The sequence below is a fragment of the Scyliorhinus canicula genome, unplaced genomic scaffold (genome assembly GCF_902713615.1).
Source record: "Scyliorhinus canicula unplaced genomic scaffold, sScyCan1.1, whole genome shotgun sequence".
Lineage (NCBI taxonomy): Eukaryota > Metazoa > Chordata > Chondrichthyes > Carcharhiniformes > Scyliorhinidae > Scyliorhinus > Scyliorhinus canicula.
In genome coordinates this window covers 204,513-211,069 of record NW_024055900.1, presented here as the reverse complement: position 1 = coordinate 211,069, position 6,557 = coordinate 204,513, and the positions used below count along the sequence as shown (strand labels likewise).

The following is a 6,557-nucleotide window of genomic DNA, read 5'->3' as shown; positions in this document are numbered from 1 at the left end:
ATAGTTCGGCTGAGAGGCCATGTCGCTTCTTAAGAATTGACAATTATGTGTTTCTTATATTTGACCTCTTTGTGTTTTGGTGTGTAACATGTCTAAATACCGTTCATGTAGAAGAAAGGAGGGGTAATTGCAAATCAACATTGAGCCTGGATTCCCACGCTGGCTTTTCCTGTTTCTCCATCAGGAAGACCGTTTTTACTTTCCAAAAGGTGGATCAGTTAACTCTCTGGCATTTCCTCTAAGTCAGTTACAGTATCGTTTGTGTCTGTCCTTTTGAGTACACATGACTACAAGACATCCTTCAATCTGGCCTGTTGCATTTGCTGATCCCAACGGCATCTACTCTGGATTGGAGAGACTAAATACCGACTCGGTTACCGCTGTGCAAAACACCTTCGCTCCATCGACAAGCTGGTGGTAGACTCTCCTGTCGCTTGCTATTTGAACTCACTGTCCTGCTCTCATGTCCACATGTCCGATCTTGGCCTGCTGCAATGTTCCCATGTAGCTCAGCACAACGCCGAGGAACAGCCCCCATCCTCCGAACAAGCACGTTACAGCCTTGCGGATTTTACAGTCGGCTCAACAACTTCGTACCGTGAAATCACTCTTCCCAATTCACCACATGTTTGTTTCCATCAACTTATTTTCATTGCTTCCATTGATATGTCTTCTTCTCCGATTGTCACCCCCTCCCCATTCCCCAAGTCAATCCCATCCCTCTTGGGAAATCCGCCCCTTGTTCCTCATTGTCCTCTGCCATTGACACATTCTAATCTTCTAATCGCCTCTATCAGCGCCGTTCTTAACACTGATTAGAAACATTTACATTCCCTTTTTCTTTCGGCCCAACACATTTTTGTTATTCTCCACCCATCGCTGGCCATCTGTCAAGGCCCAATGCTTCACGCAACCCCCCCCCCCCCCCAACCCCCACTTCCCCCACACACACCGCCAATCTAAACCTAACCAAAGATCCAGTTGTCCAGCTTCGACAAAGAGTCACCCAGACTCGAAACGACACTTGCCATCTCTCTCCACAGAGGCTGTCAGACCTGATGAGACTGTCCTGTGTTTTCTGTTTTTGTTTCCCATTGACGCATCCGCAGTAAGTTGCTCTTATCGCACATTTAGACATGTTTGAAATGGTGATTAAATATGTTCATCTGCATCTGTAAACCCAACAGATTCTGTGGTGGATGATCAAACTGCTAATATCCGAATTGTGGCAAAATAGGCGTCTAGAAAATTCAGCATTTCTGACTTTCTTGCAGGAATTGTAATACCTGACGCGAGACCAAATCTCATGTTCCTCGAACGTGCGAGATTGAGAAACAAACGTATTTCGTGCAAACATTTATCACACGAAATGAGAAGCACGGGATGTTCCCGCCCGGTTTCGAACCGGGGACATTTCGCGTGTTAGGCAATGTGATAACCACTGCACTTCAGAAACTGCTGAGAGCCTTGCCATTAGTGGACGTGTGGCCTCACAGCGGAACCGTTAGAAGCTGCAACAGTACATTGAGTTTCAACATTGCACAGGGCCACTGATTGTGATGCTCCCAGCAGTTTCTGTGGTGTAGTGGTTATCACATTCGCCTAACACGCGAAAGGTTCCTGGTTCGAAATCGGGCAGAAACATCGCGTGCTTATCATTTTGTTAGACGAATGTTTGCACAAAATACCTTTCTTCTTCAATCTCGCACGTTCGAGGAACATGAGATTTGGTCTCTCATGAGGTATTAAAATTCCTGCAACAATGTCAGAAATACGGAATATTGAAGACGCCAGGGGAAGAAAAGCCTTCCCTATTTTGCCACGATTCGGATATTAGCAGTTTGTTCATCCACCACAGAATCTTTTGGGTTTACAGATGCAGATGAACATATTTAATCACCATTTCAAACATGTCTAAATGTACGATAAAAGCAACTTACTGCGTATGCGTCAATGGGGAATAAAAACAGAAAACACAGGACAGTCTCAGCAGGTCTGACAGCCTCTGTGGAGAGAGATGGCAAATGTCGTTTCGAGTCTGGGTGACTCTTTGTCGAAGCCGGACAACTGGATCTTTGGTTAGGTTTAGATTGGCGGTGCGTGGGGTGAGAGCGACAGACGGCCAGGGATGGGTGGAGAATAACAAGAATGTGTTGTGCTGAAAGAAAAGGGGAATGTAAATGTTTCTAATCAGTGTTAAGAACGGTACTGATAGAGGTGATTAGAAGATTAGAATGTGTTATTGGCAGAGGACAATGAGGAACAAGGGGCGGATTTCCCAAGACGGATGCCATTGGCTGGGGGAATGGGGAGGGGGAGACAATGGGAGAGGAAGACAAATCAATGGAAGCAATGAAAATAGGTTGATGGAAATAAACATGTGGTGAAGTGGGAAGAGTGATTTCACGGTGCGAAGTTGTTGAGCCTACTGTAAAATCCGCAAGGCTGTACCGTGCCTTTTCGGAGGTTGGGGGCTGATCCTCGGGGTTGTTCTGAGCTACATGGGTACATTGCAGCAGGCCAAGATCGGACATGTGGACATGAGAGCAGGACAGTGAGTTCAAATAGCAAGCGACAGGAGAGTCTGCCACCAGTTTGTCGATGGAGCGAATGTGTTTTGCAAAGTGGTCCCAGTCGGCATTTAATCACTCCAATGCAGAGTAGATGACATTGGGATCAGCAAATGCAGCGGGCCAGATTGAAGGATGTCTTAAAGTAATGTGTACTCAAAATGACAGACACAAACGATACTGTAACTGACTTAGAGGAAATGCCAGAGACTTAACTGAACCAGCTCTGGGAAAGAAAAAACGGTCTTCCTGATGGAGAAACAGGAAAAGCCAGTGTGGGAATCGAGGCTCAATGTTGATTTACAATTACCCCTCCTTTCTGCTACATGAACGGTATTTAGGCTGCAGCATTTTACACACCAAAACACAAAGAGGTCAAATATAAGAAACACATAATTGTCAATTCTTAAACTCAACTCAAGCATTGAATAACGGAACAAATATTGTGTAAAGTCGGTTGCTTTTTTCTGTAGGATTTCAGAATGCTGCATTAATAATAGAAGAGAGCATTTCGCCCTTAGAGATTTGCTGAACAAATTCTTCAGTTCAATATAGGTTCTTCTACTGGCTTGTAAATTTAGACATCTGTTTTAAAGAAATAGACGTGTTCTTGTAAGAAGTGACATGGCCTCTCAGCCGAAAAATGCGAAGCTGCAACAAGGCAGGTGAGTTGAAGGTGACACAGGTCCGTTGGAGTGTGCGCTGTCAGCTGTTTCTGTAGTGTAGTGGTTATCACATTCGCTTCACACGCGAATGGTCCCCGGTTCAAAACCGGGCAGAAACATCTGGTGTTTCCAGTTTAGTCTGTCGCAAATGTGACCTCAATCTCGTACTGGTCTTCATCATCGACGAATAGCAAAAACCTTACAACTTCTGTGGCCAGTGGCGCCATGGATAACGCGTCTGACTACGAATTAGGAGATCCAGGTTCGACTCCTGGCTGGCTCGCAGTTCCTGGTTTTGGCGTCCACATTTAGTTCAGTGGGTTGGACAGCTGGTTCCCGATGCAGAGCAAAGTGAGCAGGGCATCATCAATTCTCGTTTCAGCTTGGTTACTATGAAAGCCCTGCCCTCTCAATTAACTTCAAGCAAAACATAACTTATCTCCAGTTCAGCAAAGTTCAATATATGATCCTTTGATGAGTTGAGACATCAGTTTCAAAGAAACGGCAACTTCCAATAAGTTACATGGCCTCTCAGCGGAACCGTTGGAAGCTGCAACAATACATTGAAGTTCAACATTGCACAGGGCCACTGATTGTGATACTCCCAGAAGTTTCTGTAGTGTAGTGGTTATCACATTCGCCTAACACGCGAAAGGTCCCGGGTTCGAAACCGGGCAGAAACATGGCGTGCTTCGGGTTTTGTGTCGCGAATGTTTGCACTAAATACGTTTCTTCCTCAATCTTGCACGTTCGAGGAACATGAGATTTGGTCTCGCATGAGATATTAAAATTGCTGCAACAAAGTCAGAAATACTGAATTTCCAAGACGCTGGGGAAGAAAATTTTTAAGAAATATTTTGCCACAATTCGGATATCAGCAGTTTGTTCATCCACCACAGAATCTATCGGATGCAGATGAACATATTTAATTCACCATTTCAAACATGTCTAAATGTACGATAAAAGCAACTTACTGCGTATGCGTCAATGGGAACAAAAACAGAAAACATAGGACAGTCTCAGCAGGTCTGACAGCCTCTGTGGAGAGAGATGGCAAGTGTCGTATCGAGTCTGGGTGAATCTTTGTCGAAGCCGGACACCTGGATCTTTGTTAGGTTAGATTGGCGGTGCGTGGGGGGAGAGAGCGACAGATGCCCAGCGATGGGTGGAGAATAACAAGAATGTGTTGTGCTGAACGAAAAAGGGAATGTAAATGTTTCTAATCAGTGTTAAGAACGGTGCTGATAGAGGCGATGAGAAGATTAGAATGTGTTAATGGCAGAGGACAATGAGGAACAAGGGGCGGATTTCCCAAGACGGATGCCATTGGCTAGGGGAATGGGGAGGGGGAGTCAATGGGAGAGGAAGACATATCAATGGAAGCAATGAAAATAAGTTGATGGAAAGGGCATGTCAGAAAGGCAGTTCACAGTATCAGGGGGACTTCAATATGCAGGTGGACTGGATAAATAATGTTGCCAGTTGGACCCAAAGAAAGGGAATTCATTGAATGTTTACAGGATTGCTTTTTGGAACAGCTTGTGCTGGAGCCCACGAGGGAACAGGCTATTCTGGACTTAGTGTTATGTAATGAGCCAGAATTGATAAAAGATCTTACAAGTAAGAGAACACTTAGGAAGCAGTGATTATAATATGGGAAATTCAGTCTGCAATTTGAAAGAAAGAAGGTAGAATCAGATGTAAAGGTTTTACAGTTAAATAAAGGTAATTACAGGCGCATGAGGGAGGAACTGACGGAAATCGACTGGAAGAAGAGCCTAGTGGGAAAGACAGTAGAACAGCAATGGCAAGAGTTTTCTGGGAGTAATTGAGGACACAGTGCAGAGGTTCATCCAAAGAAAAGAAGGTATCAGAGGGAGGATTAGGCAGCCATGGCTGACAAAGGAAGTCAGGGAATGCATCAGGCAAAAGAGAGAGCCTATAATGTGGCAAAGAGTAGTGGGAAGTCAGAAGAATGGGAAGGCTACAAAAACAAACAGAGGATAACAAAGAGAGAAATAAGGAAGGAGAGGATCAATATGAAGGTAGGCTAGCCAGTAACATTAGGAATGATAGTAAAAGTTTCTTTAAATACATTAAAACAAACGGGAGGCAAAAGTAGACATTGGGCCGCTCCAAAATGACACTGGTAATCTAGTGATGGGAGACAAGGAAATAGCTGAGGAACTTAATAAGTACTTTGCGTCAGTCTTCACAGTAGAAGACATGAGTAATATCCCAACAATTCAGGAAGTCAGGGGGCAGAGTTGAATATGGTTGCCATCACAAAGGAGAAGGTGCTAGAGAAACTAAAGGGTCTGAAAATTGATAAATCTCCGGGCCCAGATGGGCTACATCCTAGAGTTCTTAAGGAGATAGCTGAAGAAATAGTGGAGGCGTTAGTTATGATCTTTCAAAAGTCACTGGAATCAGGGAAAGTCCCAGGGGATTGGAAAATCGCTGTTGTAACCCCCTCTTCAAGAAGGGAACAAGAAAAAGATGGAAAATTATAGGCCAATTAGCCTAACCTCGGTTGTTGGCAAAATTCTAGAATCCATCGTTAAGGATGAGATTTCTAAATTCTTGGAAGTGCAGGGTCGGATTAGGACAAGTCAGCATGGATTTAGTAAGGGGAGGTCGTGCCTGACAAACCGTTAGAGTTCTTTGAAGAGATAACAAATAGGTTAGACCAAGGAGAGCCAATGGATGTTATCTATCTTGACTTCCAAAAGGCCTTTGACAAGGTCCCTCACGGGAGACTGCTGAGTAAAATAAGGGCCCATGGTATTCGAGGCAAGGTACTAACATGGATTGACGATTGGCTGTCAGACAGAAGGCAGAGAGTTGGGATAAAAGGTTCTTTTTCGGAATGGCAACCAGTGGACAAGTGTGTCCCGTAGGGTTCAGTGTTGGGGCCACAGCTGTTTCTCTTTAATATTAACGATCTAGATGACGGGACTGGGGGCATTCTGGCCAAGTTTGCCGATGATACAAAGATAGGTGGAGGGGCAGGTAGTATTGAGGGAGGTGGGGAGGCTGCAGAAAGATTTAGACAGTTTAGGAGAATGGTCCAAGAAGTGGCTGATGAATTCAACGTGGGCAAGTGCGAGGTCTTGCACTTTGGAAAAAAGAATAGAGGCATGGACTATTTTCTAAACGGTGACAAAATTCATAATGCTAAAGGTGCAAAGGGACTGGAGTCCTAGTCCAGGATTCTCTAAAGGTAAACTTGCAGGTTGAGTCCGTAATAAGAAGCAAATGTATGTTGTCATTTATCTCAAGAGGCTTGGATATAAAAGCAGGGATGTACTTCTGAGGCTTT

At 44.5% G+C, this 6,557-nt stretch overlaps 3 non-coding genes across 3 annotated transcripts; all 3 read left to right on the top strand.

Annotated features, from left to right (window-relative positions):
• The first annotated feature begins 1,571 nt into the window (after window positions 1-1,571).
• On the top strand, window positions 1,572-1,644 carry trnav-aac. The gene has a single exon. It is a non-coding gene; the product is annotated as a tRNA-Val (tRNA).
• A 1,637-nt stretch (window positions 1,645-3,281) lies between these two features.
• On the top strand, window positions 3,282-3,354 carry trnav-cac. The gene has a single exon. It is a non-coding gene; the product is annotated as a tRNA-Val (tRNA).
• Window positions 3,355-3,845: 491 nt separating this feature from the next.
• Window positions 3,846-3,918, top strand: trnav-aac. Its single transcript has one exon. It is a non-coding gene; the product is annotated as a tRNA-Val (tRNA).
• The last annotated feature ends 2,639 nt before the right edge of the window (window positions 3,919-6,557 follow it).